General features: G+C 31.4%; 2 pseudogenes; both read right to left on the reverse strand.

Moving 5' to 3' along the window:
• Window positions 1-277: 277 nt before the first annotated feature.
• Window positions 278-2,174, reverse strand: LOC114405130 (annotated as a pseudogene).
• Window positions 2,175-13,294: 11,120 nt separating this feature from the next.
• On the reverse strand, window positions 13,295-15,107 carry LOC114405137 (annotated as a pseudogene).
• Between the last annotated feature and the right edge of the window lie 6,473 nt (window positions 15,108-21,580).

Below are 21,580 nucleotides of genomic sequence, written 5' to 3' on the forward strand. Positions count from 1 at the left end.
TAATGACCTATAATGTTGAGCTTTTCTAGTTAAAAAGTAAGAGAAAATGTTCAAGCATATAACCAAATGTATGACAAAATTATAATTATAAGTATAAAAGGACAACTAATTAAAAAATATATGTTATTTAGAAATACCTAAAGAATTAGTTTGTGGGTTCAATTTGAAATGTGTTCATAAAAAAAGCATGTTTAGAGCAAAATGCATAATACTCCTTTAAACAATCGGGCATTTGAATATCAATTGAAAGGAAAAAAATTATGTCATCTCTATTGTCTTTTGTTCATTCCTCTTGTATGCACCATACGATGGAATATAAAAAGAAAAGAAAAAGAACTCCATATTGAGATATGGACAAAAGGAGTGTTGATGTTTATGTTGTCATGAACCAACTATCACAAAATAAAATAAAGCACTAAGTGAAGGGACATGAATAATTTAAAATTACATTTTTAATATCATTGTGGTAGTTCCTCTGCCAAATAGATGTAGCAATGTCCCATAGCTCCAGTACGAAACTCATTTTTATATCTAGATTCTAGAGTCAAAATTTCACCATCATGAATCTTGATTGAACCCGGTTGTGGATAACAAACAGACATTCCAATGAGATAACCTTTCTCATTTCCAGCCTCTTTTCCTGTTCCATATTTTGGTGTTGATGTACATAAAGTCCTTCCATCCTAAATGGTAGGAGAACATAAATTTTAGAGTTGAAGATGCATTGTTATATATGACCTTTTACAATGATATGGAATTAGAAAATTTATTGAATAAAAAGTCATTCACAAAAAGTTTCACAAGATTAATACGTAACTAATAACAAATGGTTTATAAGAATGGCGAAAAATATTGTTCATCACCTGTCCATATAAAGTTGCATTTACAACACCTGAATGCATATGAGCAGTGCCATAAATTAGATAACCTCCTTTTTCCATTGGGATGTTTGCTTTTTGGACATGAGGAGAATCACCACCACCACCAGTTGCTGGAATGGTATACTCTGCCTGCAAGGAATTAAGATTTACTTTTGTTCACTCACTCTAATAAGATTGAAAAGTATATTGTTTTATCATAAAGTATTGTCTTGAAAAACTTATCTACCAGACAATCATGAAGTATTTTGGAACCATTTGACCTCACTTTGTCGGTGGAATCAAGTATGTAAACCTTAACTGGTATTTGGTATATGTTCCAATCAACCCAACTAATTTTGTATCTTAAGGAAACCATTCTCCTTGAACCTTGAAAACCCTCTATTTGCTTGCATTGTAAGTTGTCCTGACAACAAAATAGACCTCCTTTATAATTTGTAGTCAATTTTTGGTTATGTATATCCCTTGTGACATTATAAAAGTCCTTCGGGAGATTCATCTGGTCACATCTACATTGAGTGCAAGCTTTCTTATCTTGTGCACCACGTGTATCAATGACCATGATGTTGAGCAACCATTTCTCCTCATATCCATTTTTAATTTTTGTTGGGTTACCTTGTTCTATAGCAAAAGGATCAGGAATTTTTGAGGTTGTTCCTCGTGATTCTACTCCAAATCCCCAATAATGTGGAAGAATGCCACCATTACATGTGCCTTCGTTTCTTTGGAAAAAAGCATCCTCAGGACGACGAAGCTTAGGATTAGGTGACATGGTAATATTTTGGTGGTACTTTATTGCAAACCAATGATGAAGGTAAGTTTCATACGAAGGTATAGAGTTCCCTTCTTGGTCAACTAGTTCCGCATAAAAACTCTTAATTCCAACATGACCTTTTGGAAACTTTATATTCTCAAATGTTTTTGTTGCAATTGATCCGGGTCCCATTTCAAAACTCCCAGTTACAAAAATAGCTGTCTTAATATGATTTTTAGGCTTTTGATATAGTGAATATGATGCACTTGGTAGCAACAATAGTATTGAGAATGAAAGTATCATTGCATTAGAGATAAACTCCATGTTAACCTAAACATAAACAAGTAGTGTCACAAAATTAGTAATGAATTGTCTATGATGTTATTCTTTTAAGGTAAGCTCAATTAGATATAATTCAAACACATGATTAAAAGATTAGGTAGATTGATAAGTAAGTTTGAAAAAAAACTATATTGCTTACCATATGAGAAGAAGACAAAGGATTGATCATGATGAAGATTTGGTCTTTGTTGAAAATTAAAGCAATTGTTTAGATAAATTGGTGTACATACGATGGTCATGTTTGGTGCTTTTATAATAGAAGATTTTGTAGCAATATAACTGGCATAACTAAATGTAGATTTAATACACACGTAAAATGTTTATTTCCATTTGTCGCTAAAGCATGTGTTTGCAATCTACAGGTAATGGTTTGAACAAAATTTATTAATAAATGTTAGTGACTTTTATGAAACTACAAATCATTAAGCAACTGTTTTGATCTATTTATGGGTACAATAATTGGTGTCAATTGATACTTTATGTAAGAATTAGTTTCTATAATAATTTCAATCCCTCTTCATGGTAAACTTTTGTTTTAGTTTTCTGTTTCGTTTAATTATAAATCCAAAGGGGGGGGGGGGGAATGCGTATGCATTACTTATTAACCAACAAATAAAACTCCTTTAAAGCACGTCATTAGTTATCTCAATATATTATGCAATGTCTTTTTAATGCCAAATAAAATTTAAAATACTTTTTGTTTTTATGATATGATTTACAAAATCAACATGTTAGGATTGTCTCTTTTAAAGAATGAAACAAAATAAATGTCCTTCTTCATATGCATACAAGTTTGCTTCCACGTTCAATCAAATATTATTGGTGATTACTTTTCTATTTATTTTTTCAAAAGAAATAGAAAATACACATCTAACATTGAAAAATATTTTATTCATTAAAATTTTCACTAACATATCTACTTGTAAGAATACATAATTTGGAAAATGAGATTCTCACTCTCCCCATTTTCTCTATTAGATATTTTCAATATTTCAACTCTTTTTCTTTTCAATATCTTTATCTCTAAATTGAATTTCAATATTAAATTTTCAATAATTACAAGTATTCTTATATTGCAATTTAAATCCCAAACTTAACCCATATAATTAAATATGTTTATTACAATTTTCTGATTACAATATAACTTATATTAGAAAATATTTACTTGTTTTAAATTTTAATTATACATAAATAAGCATTTATGTTATATAATATTGGAGCTAGATTCCTAATTTTGAATTAAACAATAACCCTAATTTAGTTAATTTGAAATTTCAAAATATGTTTATTAAATAACAATTAAAATTTACTAAAATAATTTATAATATATTTTTACCATGAGCACTTAGATTTTTGTGATAAAAAATTGGGACATCCTTTAACATGAAAATTTTTGTGTGTTATTATTGATATTATTATAATTAATCTCACCGTTTCAAAATAGTAGTCTTTTTAGGTTCATTTTTTCAAAATAGTAATTCTTTTGACTTTATAGAGCTATTTTTTTTTATAATACTCTTATATCTAGTTAAGAAGATTAATAAATACTTGCCTTAAAAAAAACACATTTGTCATAAAAATATGTTGGTCGAGGCCTAAAGGATAGAATATATTTGTTATTGGTAGATAGTGAGACAATTAATGTCAATAGTAGTTGAAAAACTAAGGATATTTTTGTCTAAATTTTTATAATTGAATGTTTTCTAATATGTATGCATGAGTTGAAAAGACTATTATTTTAAAATAGAGGGAGTGTATATTATATTATATAAAGTATATTTCTCAAAAATAATTATGTATTTGATGATACAATTCCTAAACTTAATGAAAATATTTTTTCCAACGAATATTATAGTCCCTCCATCCCCTTTTTTAAGAGATTATTTAGATATTTCCTTATTCATTTTCATATGACTCTGTTCTAATTGGTCGTTGCATGAATTATATTTTATCAAAATAACCTTAATTATTTTAGTGCATGTATCATAAATGCTACCAGTTGTCTCTTTCTCTCTCTTATGATTGAAAAAAGAAAGAGTTTAATTTTAAGAATTAAAAGACCACTACTAATATTCTCTCTCCATATACATTAATTATTTAAGGGTTTCTTAAAAATAATGTTACAATTACAGACAAATTTATTGCTTAAAATTAAATTAACCAACTTTCTTAAAATGCATAAAATAGTTAATGTTTTATAATTAGTATGATTACCGTGTAATGTAACATTGTGATTTTTCTAATTCATGATAAAGTGATTGAAAATAATTATAAGAGCCAGTTTAATTTAATTTTAAAAAATAATTAATAAATATGTGAAATTTTTGTGTGTAAGATTCAATAGAAAATTTTATTAGAAACAAAATTGAGTTATACACTACCAGTTTAAGAATACACAACAGTGAGAACCATTAAAAAGAAGAAAAAATGATTAGCCCTTGTTTTACGGACAAAGAAAAAACACAGAAAATGTGGCATTTGCTACATTCAATTTCATTCACTTGATTTTATAATAAATGTGTTACAAGAGGTGTTCTATGCAAATAGATGTAATAAAAATATTATAACTTTATTGCTTAGAGACAAAAATTTGATGGTGCAATAAAAGAGATGCCACCATGCAACATGTGTACAATTGTTGGATGTTGTCATGATAGTCCATGTGCAATGTGGAGCAACTTGCAAGGGAGGTGCAGGTGTAAATGTTTTAAGCAATGATAGATTTCTTATGTAGAAGTAAACTATATACATATATATATATATATATATATATATATATATGTATGTATATATATATATATATGTCTGTCTCTGTGTGTGTGTGTGTGTATTTAGGCTTATAAATTACTGAAGCAAAACACATCTCCTTACTTATTCTTCTATTATTCTGTTATGTACGGGAAGTCCGCAGTACCTCTTCTCCTTCATATTTCTTCTTCTTTCACTTCTCAAAACACATACACTTCCAATTTCATAATTATAAGTTCAAGGAGTATTCAAAAGCTAAAAACATGTAATTCTTTTCTTCGCTTGATCTATACTATTGGCAAGTTATTCTTAATCTTTCTCTTCCCTTTCCCTTATCAAATCTGGACATTTTTCTATCTCCTGACCATTTCTATTTTCTATGTTGTTCATGGGAATGATTTTTTGTTAAACTAATGATGATTTGTTCAAGACCCTGTCCAAAGTGATAAATTTCTTCACCTATCACTCATCTAAACCTCTATCTTTTAGCATCTCTTTGAGGTAAGGGAGCTGACTCTTTGTTTGTCTCCTTTACATTGGTTGCTTAGTATAAATAGGAAAATATTGAGTGTTGTTGTTTTGGTGATAGAAGATATGATCCTAATATGTTTTCACAAGGAAAAAGAGAAAAAGAAAATGCATACGGGAGTTGGTGAGATCATTATGCGCATAGGGAAAAAAATTAGCGTGAAGTTTGGATCTTATGATAACCGAAATGGAAGCTAAGCTATATAAGTCTATACATGCTTATTGTTTTTACATGTTAAAGTAGAAAGATTATTATAGATATATATTATGCCTATTCTTGCAAACTTATAAAGTACCAACCATGAATGATTTGAGATTTTGATATCATTGTATAAGGAGTAGAATTGTGAACCATATAGGGACTGTTTGAGTCCCATTTAATGGGTTCAAAACAAATAATGAAGTTAGAAGTAATAAAATACTCAACTTTCCATAGGTAGATACAAAAAAAGAAATTAAACTAAGAACTCAAGTTTAGATATTATGATAAAGAAAAAGAATTTAAACTGAGAACTTAAGTTTAGATATTAAGGTAATTATTTGAATGAATTATAAATGATATAAAAATAATAATAAATAAATAAATAAATTGTCTAAAAACCTATTCTTAAAGAGTGTGCAACCGTTACACAACATCACTCTACCTTAGGCACTATAAGAAGAAAAAGTAAAAGAAAATTGAATTTTTTTCTCTCTAAATAGAATGATGATAATTACCATTAAATAATAAGTTTAACGATTGGAAAAACAGGAATCGTGCTCAAAATAGATTGGCATATTCTTTAAAGTTTAAAACGTTTCCTTTTATGATAGCTCTTTTTTAGTGACTATATAGCAAAAAGGAGAACTTTGTAAGTAAGAATAGTCCTAATAAAATCTAGAGAAAGTGACTGCATATGTTATAGGAAAAAAAAGGAAAAGAAATTATTATTCACAAAGATGTGAATTATGTATTTAAAATATTCTAGTATAGTCTACAATAGGCTTTAAAAAAATGGCGAAGTAATTTAATTTAATTATCATTTTTAAGTTTCCTTTTAATGGAATTTGCTAATATTTATTTAATAAATCCATTAGTAGATTATTTGACATTTTAAATTCTTAAGCAACGTAGATAATATTATAATTTTAGGATTTAATATCCTTGATGAATAAGATAATAATTAGTAGCTGTCTCTTAGACAAAAACATATTAGCATATATTGTTCAACATTATTAGTAGTGTAAAAAATGTGAGACAAATAGTTATTGAAAAATCCTAAAGGATTTTCGTTTTTCAAGGCCTTGAGAATAAGGTGATAATTTTGCTTAGTATTCCGTGGAGAGGCCCAACCCATGAGAGGTGGCTGGCATACCTTTGAATATGTCTAATCCACATAAGGGAAATCGAAGCAATGGCATTAAATATATTATTGAGTAGCATGTGTGAGTTGTTGAGGAACGCCTACGAAGCATTGGGAAGGCTAGTGGTGGTACCATTGGTATCCTTGAGGATTTACATATGTGTGAATCCACATCAAGCCGGAGCTATTACAAACTCCATGTTGTGGTGGTGACCCCCACATACATATTTCCTAACGATGCCCCAATTACTCTGAGATCATATCTAGTGTCACCCCAATGGTTTTTCTTTGACATGTTTCATTTTGCGGATTTGCCGTGTTGTTGCTGCTGCACCATGCTTAAGAGACACGTCAAACGGATTCATCCACATGTTGGAGATCTCCATGGAGTTGAGTCTACTTATATGGCATAACTATTATTGTAGAAGTATATGTTTTATAAACTTGTCTATTGTCTTTATTGAATATTAAGGTTTCATATTTTAGATGTTTGAATTATTAAGTGTAGGTTTTCATAATTTTATGAGCTTACCCACTACTAGAAAATAGGATTTTAACATCGATTATTTAGGACTTTCAACATCGGGTATCAACCGATGTTGAAAGTACCAATGTTGAAAGTAATATCGTTAACATTGGTTTTCCAAAACCGATGTTGAGATAAAAATGACAACATTGTTTTTTCATATAATTGATGTTATATAGTAAGAATTATAAAAAAAAAAAGTCAAATATCTTCATATTAACATTGGTTTTTTTACCAAACCTGGTGTCAACTTATACATATAATATCGGTTTTTGCAAAAATCAATGTTGTATTTGTATATTAACATCAGTTTTCGTAAAAACGATTTTGGTTGTCATCCAACAACATCGGTTTTTACTAAAAATCGATGTTGTTTTCTAATAACCAACATCGACTTTTGGTAAAAATTGATGTTGTATGTTCAACAATAACATCGATTTTGTAGAAACTGATGTTGTGAGTGCATGTTAACATCGGTTTTTGGGAAAATTGATGTTGTTTGTAAACATCAACGTCGGTTTTTAGTAAAAATCGTTGTTGTTTTTTAGATTTTTCAATGTGTTTACTGTTTTTTAAGTTACCTCAAATTAACCTGCAAATTAAAAAGCAGAACCACAGCAGATAATTTTTAGTCTGTTTTCAAACAATTTTTAGCATAAATTCCTTAAAAATTGAATATTTACTTTGAATTAAAAAATATTTAATGTGCATATAACATGAATTGTAAAAAATGTATATAAGTACACTACAATTGCAAAACCACATACACACTAATTGTTTCATTTTTAACTTTCAAATAGTAGCTTGCCTGTTGGATGCGAAGCGCCTCCAATCTCTTTGGTTTCAATGGTGTAGCATAATTGAAATATGACATGATATAATAAACATAAGTTAATAATATATAATACCAATTATAAAAAAATGAAATATGTTTGAATTAAGCAATTATCGTTTTCCAGTTATTCTTGAAACTTCCGAAGATTATAGTTGACATCCGATGCATGACGTAATACCCGCACGCAGTACTTCCTTTTTGTCTATTACACTAAATACATTACGAAATTTAGATATTCAATGTTAATTTCAAATTAGTCTACACAGTATTAAAATATAACTAGATGCATTGTTTAAATGACTTACTTTAACAACAATCCACCTAGCAGTAGCCTTGGATTTACATTGTGGAGTATCGTCAAAACCAGATGACAACATTTTCCTTTGTTCTGACATGAGTAGTTGAACGACCATCCTCAGGCTCAGGAGGTAGTGCGAGTACCTGTGATTGCATTTACGATTGAAACTGGGATTGCATCTGGGTAAAGGACAACATTACTTGTCGAGTCACTTTTTCTGTGATCCACTCCTCCAGCTGGTCCCTGATTTTTTGCCTCAACTGCTCCATGTCTTTCGGAGACATGGACGAAGACGTGTGGGAGGTCCTTGGAGCCGGTCCAAAGTATTGTTCGATCGTGACATCGGCTCCAGCAGCACGCACACGACCAGGGTGTTCTGGTCGGCCAATGACAATAGTCAATACATCTTAACGACCATGGGCGACAATGGAATCCTGTGAAGCCTCCTCCTCCATGGAATCCTATAAGGAACACATTTATTTGTTTACTCAATCAAACAATAAACATAAATAATTGCAATTGACAATTGAAAGTGACTTACAATCTTGTTAGCAATTTCCTTTGCCGCCTCAAACATCATTTGATCAGTTTTCTTGGTGTAAGTCATTTTCCACTTCACGTGTCGTCTGATGGAAGATGGCACATTGGTTACTTCCTAACCTGTATTTTTTATATTAAAACTTGCACTTAGTTTAAAATTTTATAAATTTCAGTAGTTATGTATTTACTAATTTTTATTTCCATATATCATGAAATTCTATTATGAAATGCAAAAAATTTACATCTTTTTTCTGAATAAATTAATAAAGTATTTTTGAATCTTTCTATAAACATTGTTAAGTGGACTTGTAGTGATAGTCAATTAATACAAATGGACACAAATTGAAAGGAGGGTTGCGGATTGGTGACAGAAAATTCAGCTAAAGATTAAAATTGGCTAATAAACTTAAGTGCTAATCAAAATATTGTTAACTTAATGACTCTCTGATATTAATTTATGACATCTTGAAATAATTTAGTACAACTCAATTTTTTTAAAACTCTAAAAAAGCTTCCTTGATTGTGCATTTTGAAATTGACTTTAAATAATATTATTTTAATCAACAACGTTTAAACTAATTAAATTTTTGAAGGATCTTTGTTATTACTAATGACGACTAACTATCGTTATTCTTGCTAATTTCTTGACTTTTATTTTTCACTTTTGTAGTATATTCTTATATTATCAAATCATAAGTCTAGATAAATTTCGATGGAATTTTCAATTGAAACTCCTAAAAAAATAACATTTATTTAATTATGTTTTACGAGAATAAATTAAATTTTCACTTGAAATATGTGTAAATATGTGTGTGAATGTACATGAAATCAACTCCTATTACTAAAACTCCTATTACTAAATTGATTGAGAGGACATGAATTTTCCTTATTATATCAAAATGTTTGTTTGTAGGAAAATTTGATATATTATGTGTTTCTAAATTCAAATATCCTTTTTAAAAATGTTTTGGGATTTTCTAAAGGATCTATTCCTTTTTCTTATCTTGGTGTGCCACTCTTTTAAGCTCCTGGAAGGGTTTTTTACTCTTCTTTATGGGAAGAGTACGATTGATTAAAACAGTTGTGTAGAGTAGGTTGTTATATAGTTTTCACATTTACTCTTGGCCTATAGCTACATTAAAGATGCTTGATATGTGGCTTCAAAATTTCATTTGTATTTGTGATATTGACGAGAGAAAATTATTCACAGTATCCTCAACAAAAAAAAAAGGTGATCTCCTTTAGAGATGGGTGGCCTTTGAATTAGATCACTAAAGTTAATCAATAAGGTTGCAATTATGAAGCTAATTTGGTCTTTAGCCACTTCAGATGAGCCTTGGGCATTTTGTGCTATTCTAGATTTCTTAAGGTTGGTACTCATGGGGAATCCTATATCTTCTCTTCTATTTGGACAAGGATCAAGGATTTTTTTTGGATTGTTATGGAACATTCGATTTGGTTAGTTGGAGATCTTATTAACATCTACTTCTGGCTAGATAATTGGCTTGATGAACCGACAACGATCACTCTAAATATCCTAGAGTTGACTCGAAACTCATTCCAGCCCATGGTGAAGGGTTTAAATAGGAATAAATGTTGGGTGCTTCCTCAAGAGTTCACACTATCTTTTCCTAGCTAGCGGAAGACATTAAATTTGTTATTATTCCTTTAGAGGAGATCATAGATAAACCCATTTGGATCCCCTCAAATTTAGGAAACATGACTTTTAAATGAGTGTTTTCTTTCCTCCAAACTAACTTGCAGTCATTATCATGGCAAAAGATCTTACGGAGAAAAGGAATCTCGCCATCAAAATCCTTTTTGTTTTGGAGATGGATTCATGATTGTTCACCTACAGATGATAATTTGAACGTAGGGTTTTTTTTTCTTTTGCCTCTATTTGTTCTCATTGTGGAGCTAGTGTTGATAATGCAAAACAACTATTTCAGGAATATCCCTTAGCAATGAAGCTTTGGAACTAGCTTAGTCACTTATTGCAATGTAGCAAGTCTTTTTCTCCTGCTATGGACCTGTTTCATACTTGCTGCAATTCAATTAGCTCATAGGTCAATGATGTGCACATTAATTTCTTTAGTTGTACACATCATTTAGCTTATTTGGTATAATAGGAACCAAGCTAGGTTTGAAAGTGGCCCTTTTCAGTACGAGCACATTGTCCACAAAGTTATGTCTACTGCCTTAATCTCAGGCAACTACTCAAATGGGATGGATCAGTGCAACATTGATGGTGCAACAAATAGTTGTCTGGGGCCTTCAGCTAGTGGGGGAATTTTTCGTAATTCTAGGGGTGCTTTTTTGGGTTGTTTCTCTCACTCTTTGGATATTTCAATTGTTTTTCATACTGAGTTGCAAGTTGCATTTTTAGCTATTGAAATAGCACAAGGCAAAGGTCCGGATCAATTATGGTTGAAATGTGACTCATTGTCATTGGCACAAGTTTTCAAATCTCATCTCCTGGTGCCGTGGAGGTTTCAAAATAGATGGATTAATTGTTTGTCATATACTAAGTGAATATCTTTCCATAACTCCCATATTTGTGTGAACGAAATTATTGTACGGATAGATAGCAAATCGTGGTTTACATGCACAAGGTATCATATGGTGGGATATAGTCCAAAGCTTTTATTGCTGATACTTCTGTTCGAGATAAGTTGAATATGCCTAATTATAGGTTTTGTTATTTTTTTTATTTGCATGGATTTGGTTTTATGTCCTCCTATGTTTGTTGTTATTTCCTTTTTTGATGAACAAATTTGGTTTGCGGGCATATGATTGATTGGCCCATATGGTGCTGACATAATTAGAATGATAGGGTTTTATCATTGATGTGCCATCATTTTCTTCTATTTTCTAAACCCTTTTTGCACCATTTTAATTATTGATTGGTCTTAATTGTCAATTAATTAGGCAGTTTTATTATTTGGGCTCATTTAGCTAATTTGATGTTTTTAATCTAATTTCAGGAATTAATGAAACATTGGGCTTAATCCGGATTTTGGTTGTGGACTTGAAGAGGGCAAATAAAGAAGCGCTTACCTTAGTTAATTTCAAATTAGGAAATTTCGCAATTTTATTTTATGTTGTTCAGTGTTTATTTCGTTTTGGGCCAGAGTATTGTAATAGGGCCCTGTGACTTTGAGTGACTCTTTTTAAATAGCTGCCTTGGGATTCGTGCAGGGCATTCTATTCTGTTATGCTATTCATTATTCAGAGCTTGGTTTTAGGGTTTTCGTTTTTCTGTTTTGACGTTTCTGAGTTCGTAATGCAATTTTACGTTTTCTGCTTCTAATTACAATTTCGTTCTTGTTTCTTCTTCTACTCTCATTTACGTTTCTGTTCCACTTTACATTTCTGTTCGTTTACGTTTCTGTTCATTTACGTTTCCGTTCATTTACGTTTCTGCTTCATGTTTCAATTGCGTTCTCTGTTTAAATCCATGGAAGGCTAGATTTTCTGGTGTTGTTTCCTTTTGAGGACGAAGCCCAACTCTCTTTGAGGTTTCGCTTGTAATGTGGTTTCCTGGCAGTTCTCCCTTCACCAGTATCCCAAATTCGTGAATATTAATCAGTGCACGCTTCGTGTTCGATTAATTGCCTCTGAGCCTAACTTGCGTTCATGCTTAATGGACGAAGGGCTAACTGGTGTATGTGGTGCCTAATCACGTATTGAAAACCCTAAGTTGATTTTCGCTTAGTAAATTGAAATAGGGTTGGATTAAGTGGTTGACTGTTAGGGACGAATTCTCTAACCCAGGATAAGAGAATGGCTTCTGAATCAGAGGAAACAACCCGTTTTTAATATTAGTAGTTTCGAATTTCAGTTTACTTGTTCTGCTATTTAATCACAAAACAAACAACCCCCCCCCCAATCGTTACTGTTACTGCAAGTATATTATGAACATTTGGTTTGTCACTGCTCGTTGGGAAACGACCTAGGATCACTTCCTAGTTACTGCATTTTCATGTTTATTTGATTCGGGTACGGCCTCGATCAATCATGATGCTTTTGCAATCCTTTGCTTAAAAAAAATCCTCTTTTAAATTGATTTTTGAATATGATAGTAAAAATATGTATCTATATTCTTTTAATATATCGTCATTGTCATCATCCTTATTATGCTCCTAATGACCTATAATGTTGAGCTTTTCTTGTTAAAAAGTAAGAGAAAGTGTTCAAGCATATAACCAAATGTATGACAAAATTATAATTATAAGTATAAAAGGACAACTAATTAAAAAATATGTTATTTAGAAATACCTAAAGAATTAGTTTGTGGGTTCAATTTGAAATTTGTTCATAAAAAAACCATGTTTAGAGCAAAATGCATAATACTCCTTTAAACAATCGGACATTTGAATATCAATTGAAAGGGAAAAAATTATGTCGTCTCTATTGTCTTTTGTTCATTCCTCTTGTATGCGCCATACGATGGAATATAAAAAGAAAAGAAAAAGAACTCCATATTGAGATATGGACAAAAGGAGTGTTGATGTTTATGTTGTCATGAACCAACTATCACAAAATAAAATAAAGCACTAAGTGAAGGGACATGAATAATTTAAAATTACATTTTTAATATCATTGTGGTAGTTCCTCTGCCAAATAGATGTAGAAATGTCCCATAGCTCCAGTACGAAACTCATTTTTATATCTAGATTCTAGAGTCAAAATTTCACCATCATGAATCTTGATTGAACCCGGTTGTGGATAACAAACAGACATTCCAATGAGATAACCTTTCTCATTTCCAGCCTCTTTTCCTGTTCCATATTTTGGTGTTGATGTACATAAAGTCCTTCCATCCTAAATGGTAGGAGAACATAAATTTTAGAGTTGAAGATGCATTGTTATATATGACCTTTTACAATGATATGGAATTAGAAAATTTATTGAATAAAAAGTCATTCACAAAAAGTTTCACAAGATTAATACGTAACTAATAACAAATGGTTTATAAGAATGGCGAAAAATATTGTTCATCACCTGTCCATATAAAGTTGCATTTACAACACCTGAATGCATATGAGCAGTGCCATAAATTAGATAACCTCCTTTTTCCATTGGGATGTTTGCTTTTTGGACATGAGGAGAATCACCACCACCACCAGTTGCTGGAATGGTATACTCTGCCTACAAGGAATTAAGATTTACTTTTGTTCACTCACTCTAATAAGATTGAAAAGTATATTGTTTTATCATAAAGTACTGTCTTGAAAAACATATCTACCAGACAATCATGAAGTATTTTGGAACCATTTGACCTCACTTTGTCGGTGGAATCAAGTATGTAAACCTTAACTGGTATTTGGTATATGTTCCAATCAACCCAACTAATTTTGTATCTTAAGGAAACCATTCTCCTTGAACCTTGAAAACCCTCTATTTGCTTGCATTGTAAGTTGTCCTGACAACAAAATAGACCTCCTTTATAATTTGTAGTCAATTTTTGGTTATGTATATCCCTTGTGACATTATAAAAGTCCTTCGGGAGATTCATCTGGTCACATCTACATTGAGTGCAAGCTTTCTTATCTTGTGCACCACGTGTATCAATGACCATGATGTTGAGCAACCATTTCTCCTCATATCCATTTTTAATTTTTGTTGGATTACCTTGTTCTATACCAAAAGGATCAGGAATTTTTGAGGTTGTTCCTCGTGATTCTACTCCAAATCCCCAATAATGTGGAAGAATGCCACCATTACATGTGCCTTCGTTTCTTTGGAAAAAAGCATCCTCAGGACGACGAAGCTTAGGATTAGGTGACATGGTAATATTTTGGTGGTACTTTATTGCAAACCAATGATGAAGGTAAGTTTCATACGAAGGTATAGAGTTCCCTTCTTGGTCAACTAGTTCCGCATCAAAACTCTTAATTCCAACATGACCTTTTGGAAACTTTATATTCTCAAATGTTTTTGTTGCAATTGATCCGGGTCCCATTTCAAAACTCCCTATTACAAAAATAGCTGTCTTGATATGATTTTCAGGCTTTTGATATAGTGAATATGATGCACTTGGTAGCAACAATAGTATTGAGAATGAAAGTATCATTGCATTAGAGATAAACTCCATGTTAACCTGAACATAAACAAGTAGTGTCACAAAATTAGTGATGAATTGTCTATGATGTTATTCTTTTAAGGTACGCTCAATTAGATATAATTCAAACACATGATTAAAAGATTAGGTAGATTGATAAGTAAGTTTGAAAAAAAAGTATATTGCTTACCATATGAGAAGAAGACAAAGGATTGATCATGATGAAGATTTGGTCTTTGTTGAAAATTAAAGCAATTGTTTAGATAAATTGGTGTACATACGATGGTCATGTTTGGTGCTTTTATAATAGAAGATTTTGTGGCAATATAACTGGCATAACTAAATGTAGATTTAATACACACGTAAAATGTTTATTTCCTTTTGTCGCTAAAGCATGTGTTTGCAATCTACAGGTAATGGTTTGAACAAAATTTATTAATAAATGTTAGTGACTTTTATGAAACTACAAATCATTAAGCAACTGTTTAGATCTATTTATGGGTACAATAATTGGTGTCAATTGATACTTTAAGTAAGAATTAGTTTCTATAATAATTTCAATCCCTCTTCATGGTAAACTTTTGTGTTTAGTTTTCTGTTTCTTTTAATTATAAATCCAAAGGTGGGGGAATGTGTATACATTACTTATTAACCAACAAATTAAACTCCTTTAAAGCACGTAATTAGTTATCTCACAATATTATGCAATGTCTTTTTAATGCCAAATAAATTTAAAATACTTTTTGTTTTTATGATATGATTTACAAAATCAACATGTTAGGATTGTCTCTTTTAAAGAATGAAACAAAATAAATGTGCTTCTTCATATGAATACAAGTTTGCTTCCACGTTCAATCAAATATTTTTGGTGATTACTTTTCTGTTTTTTTTTTTCAAAAGAAATGGAAAATACACATCTAACATTGAAAAATATTTTATTCATTAAAATTTTCACTAACATATCTACTTGTAAGAATACATAATTTGGAAAATGAGATTCTCACTCTCCCCATTTTCTCTATTAGATATTCTCAATATTTCAGCTCTTTTTCTTTTCAATATCTTTATCTCTAAATTGAATTTCAATATTAAATTTTCAATAATTACAAGTAATCTTATATTGCAATTTAAATCCCAAACTTAACCCATATAATTAAATATGTTTATTGCAATTTTCTGAATACAATATAACTTATATTAGAAAATATTTACTTATTTTAAATTTTAATTATACATAAATAAGCATTTATGTTATATAATATTGGAGCTAGATTCCCAATTTTGAATTAAACAATAACCCTAATTTAGTTAATTTGAAATTTCAAAATATGTTTATTAAATAACAATTAAAATTTACTAAAATTATTTATAATATATTTTTACCATGAGCACTTAGATTTTTGTGATAAAAAATTGTGACATCCTTTAACATGAAAATTTTTGTGTGTTATTATTGATATTATTATAATTAATCTCACCGTTTCAAAATAGTATTCTTTTTAGGTTTATTTTTTCAAAATAGTAATTCTTTTGACTTTATCGAGCTATTTTTTTATAATACTCTTATATCTAGTTAAGAAGATTAATAAATACTTGCCTTAAAAAAAACACATTTGTCATAAAAATATGTTGGTCGAGGCCAAAAGGATAGAATATATTTGTTATTGGTAGATAGTGAGACAATTAATGCCAATAGTAGTTGAAAAACTAAGGATATTTTTGTCTAAATTTTTATAATTGAATGTTTTCTAATATGTATGCATGACTTGAAAAGACTATTATTTTAAAATAGATGGAGTGTATATTATATTATATAACATATATTACTCAAAAATAATTATGTATTTGATGATACAATTCCTAAACTTAATGAAAATATTTTTTCCAACGAATATTATAGTCCCTCCATCCCCTTTTTTAAGAGATTATTTAGATATTTCCTTATTCATTTTCATATGACTCTGTTCTAATTGGTCGTTGCATGAATTATATTTTATCAAAATAACCTTAATTATTTTGGTGCATGTATCATAAATGCTACCAGTTGTCTCTTTCTCTCTCTTATGATTGAAAAAAGAAAGAGTTTAATTTTAAGAATTAAAAGACCACTACTAATATTCTCTCTCCATATACATTAATTATTAAAGGGTTTCTTAAAAATAATGTTACAATTACAGACTAATTTATTGCTTAAAATTAAATTAACCAACTTTCTTAAAATGCATAAAATAGTTGATGTTTTATAATTAGTATGATTACCTATGTAATGTAACATTGTGATTTTTCTAATTCATGATAAAGTGATTGAAAATAATTATAAGAGCGAGTTTAATTTAATTTTAAAAAATAATTAATAAATATGTGAAATTTTTGTGTGTAAGATTCAATAGAAAATTTTATTAGAAACAAAATTGAGTTATACACTACCAGTTTAAGAATACGTAACAGTGAGAACCATTAAAAATAAAAAAAAATGATTAGCACTTGTTTTACGGACAAAGAAAAAACACAGAAAATGTGGCATTTGCGACATTCAATTTCATTCACTTGATTTTATAATAAATGTATTACAAGAGGTGTTCTATGCAAATAGTGTAAAAATATACATACACTGATCTAAACATGCAAATAAATTTAAATAGCATATTTAGATCAAACAGTGGAAATTAAAAGGAATTACAAGCGTACCTCCAGCCATTGCAAATCGAACGGGAAGCGGCTCACACACGAATCTGAAAGACAGTTTTGTTCTTCCAGACCCTTACTCACTCTGAATAGATGGTGTAATTTTTTCTGAATAGAGAAGTGGGTTTGGTGATACAAAACTGAGAGCACTCCATCCTATTTATAGAGTCTGTCCATCATAGAGCTCTCTCAACTTGTTATCAGAACGTGAGATAGGAAGTTATCAGACGTGAGATAAGAAGTTATCAGTACGTGAGATGATGGGTACGTGATTTGTTACTGAAAGTGGTTGCAAATATATTTTGCAAAGATATGGGATGAATGTGGATGGAAAATGGACCAGATTCAAAATAACTAATTTTTTCAAAAATAATAAAATTTAATTAATTAAAAGAACGTGGAGGTGAACGTGCACTTCCAACATTCTCCCACTTGGTCCATTTAACCCAACATCAACCGTAACAAGAAACATAATATATGAGTCATGGCGATAGGTCCTCTGATGATGAGTAGTATCTTCCATGTACCACAATATATCAAGTCTCTCAACACTAGCTCTCAACTTAATGAATAAACCATATGTTTATTCTATATCTAAACCGAATGATTTTTCTCGAAATAAATAAATATGTGCACAAAACGATATGAGAAAATATCTAACTGAATAAGAGTTTCATTGAAAATAACAAATGTACGTACAATGAAATTACATCATGGAACCAAGTCCCATTCGTACTACATGATCCTTAAAATTCTTTGGTGGCATGCCTTTAGTTAAAGGATCAGCAATCATTAACTCAGTGTTGACGTGTTCAATGACCACTTTCTTTTCTTTAACACGTTCTCTTATGGCTAAGTACTTGATGTCGATGTGCTTACTTCGACTTCCACTTTTGTTATTTTTAGCCATAAACACCGCAGCAAAGTTGTCACAATACAACTTTAATGGCCTAGAAATAGAGTCCACAACTCTAAGGCCAGATATGAAACTCTTCAACCATACACCATGCGAGGTAGCCTCAAAACAAGAAATGAACTCAGCCTCCATAGTGGAAGTAGCAGTCAAGGTTTGTTTGGCACTTCTCCATGATACAGCTCCACTGGCTAACATAAAAATATAACCAGATGTTGATCTTCGTGAATCAACGCAACCAGCAAAGTCTGAGTCGGAGTAGCCAATCACTTCCAGACAATCAGTTTGTCTGTACATGAGCATGCAATCTTTTGTTCCTTGAAGATATCTCATCACTTTCTTTGCAGCTTTCCAGTGGTCAATACCTGGATTACTTTGATATCTTCCCAAAACTCCAACAGCGAATGCAATATCAGGTCTAGTGCAAACCTGAGCATACATAAGGCTTCCAACTGCTGAAGCATATGGAATATTTTTCATGTGTTCCCGCTCAAAATCATTTTTGGGGCATTGACTCAAAGCAAGTTTGTCACCCTTCACAATGGGAGCTACACTTGGTGAACAATCTTTCATATTAAATCTCTCTAAAACTTTGTTGATATAGGTTTCTTGAGACAAGCCTAAAATGCCTCGAGATCTTTCTCTATGGATCTTTATGCCTATGACATAAGATGCCTCTCCCATATCCTTCATATCAAAGTTCTTTGAGAGAAATTGTTTCACCTCATATAGCATACCCTTATCATTAGTCGCAAGCAGAATGTCATCTACGTATAATACAAGGAAACAAATCTTACTCCCACTGACCTTCTGGTATATACAGTGATCCATGACATTCTCTTCAAAGCTAAATGAAGAAATGACCTCATGAAATTTTAAATACCATTGGCGGGAGGCTTGTTTCAATCCATAGATGGACTTATTAAGCTTGCAGACTAAGTGCTCACCAACACTAGATAAGAATCCCTCAGGTTGTTTCATGTAAACCTCTTCTTCTAGATCACCACTCAGGAACGCCGTTTTCACATCCATTTGATGCAGCTCAAGATCAAAATGAGCTACTAATGCCAGAATTACTCGAAGAGAGTCTTTCTTAGATACAGGGGAAAAGGTCTCTCTGTAATCGATTCCTTCTCTTTGAGTGAATCCTTTAGCAACAAGTCTTGCCTTATGTCTCTCAATGTTGCCTTCTGAGTCTTTCTTTGTTTTGAAGACCCATCTACATCCGATGGCTTTTACACCAACAGGCAACTCAACGAGATCCCAAACATGGTTAGATGCCATAGAATCCATCTTATCCCTTATAGCATTATACCACAAATTTGATTCCTTTGAACTCATGGCTTGTGAAAACGTCTCAGGATCATTTTCGGCTCCAATGTTGTAGTCTGATTCTTGTAGGTACACTACATAATCACTAGGAATTGCTGTCTTTTTTATTCTAGTAGATCTTCTTAATGTTGTTTGGTCATCTTGCTGAGGAACTTGTTCAACTGGTTCTTCACCAGTTTGTTCAATATCATCATGTTGTTCCTCACAAACAACTCGATCTACATGATCACTTTCAACAGCTTGTGGAACTTCAATCACTGGTGGTCTAACACCCATTTTAACTTGAGGGGTGGGAATGACTACCAACCTATTACTTGTCCCAGAAGGTTCAGCTTCACAGTGATCCCTTTCAGAAGAAATGTTCTGAAATTGATCACTCCCACTGATCAAGTCATTTTCAAGAAACTTTGCATTCCTTGATTCCACAATCCTAGTGTTGTGGGATGGACAATAGAACCTATACCCTTTAGACCTTTCAGCATATCCAATGAAATACCCAGTAATAGTCTTAGGGTCTAGTTTCTTCTCTTGTGGATTATAGATTCTTACTTCAGACGGGCATCCCCAAACGCGTATATGTCGCAAACTTGGTTTCCAACCCTTGAATAATTCAAAAGGTGTCTTTGAGACAGCCTTGGTTGGAACTCGGTTTAATATATACGCAGCCGTCTTAAGAGCATCAATCCACAAAAATTGAGGAAGCTTTACATTACTCCTCATGCTTCTCACCATGTCTAATAAGGTTCGATTTCTTCGTTCTGCCACACCATTCTGATCCGGAGAACCAGGCATAGTGTATTGGGCAACAATCCCATGTTCTTGAAGAAATTTCGCAAATGAACCTGGTGCTTGTCCATCCTCTGTGTATCTACCATAGTACTCCCCACCTCTATCTGATCTCACGATCTTAATTTGTTTTCCACATTGTTTCTCAACTTCAGCCTTAAAAACTTTAAAGGCATCTAAAGCTTCATTCTTAGAATGAAGTAAGTAGAGATACATATATCGTGAATAATCATCTATAAAGGTTATGAAGTATTTCGGACTATTTGCATCCATGTCTGGACAACATATGTCTGTATGTATGATTTCTAATAAATTAGAACTCCTCTTTGCACCCTTTTTAGACTTGTTAGTTTGCTTACCCTTAATGCAATCTACACAAGTCTCAAAATCAGCGAAATCCAAAGTACTAAGTACTCCTTCATTTACTAATCGCTTGATTCTTTCAATAGAGATATGTCCTAATCTCCGGTGCCACAACATAGAGGATTCTTCATTCACAATACATCGTTTTAACCCAACAGAAACGTGCATAGAAGTAGCGTCATTTTGCAATTCAATCGAATAAAGACCATCAACCAATTGACCACAACCAATAATTTCAGATTTATTTAGTAAATTAAAACCAAAGTCTGTAAAATTAAAATAAAATTCCAAAGGTGCAAGTTTAGAAACAGAAATTAAGTTTTTACAGAAACTAGGAACATAAAAAACTTTCTCCAAATGTAATTTAAAGCCACTACTTAAGACTAAGACGCACGTTCCAATGGCCTCTACATGTGAGCTCATCCTACTCCCTGAGTAGATGCACTGCTCACTTCCCACTGGCTTCCTTAGGCTTTCCATACCCTGCAAGGTATTAGAAACATGGATTGTAGAACCAGAGTCAATCCACCATGTATTATGATTCACATTAATCATATTAGATTCATAACAAACAAAGGCAAATGGTGTACCTTTCTTCTCAAACCAACTTTTAAATTTGGGGCAGTCCTTCTTCATGTGTCCTTT

The sequence above is a fragment of the Glycine soja genome, chromosome 1 (genome assembly GCF_004193775.1).
Source record: "Glycine soja cultivar W05 chromosome 1, ASM419377v2, whole genome shotgun sequence".
Lineage (NCBI taxonomy): Eukaryota > Viridiplantae > Streptophyta > Magnoliopsida > Fabales > Fabaceae > Glycine > Glycine soja.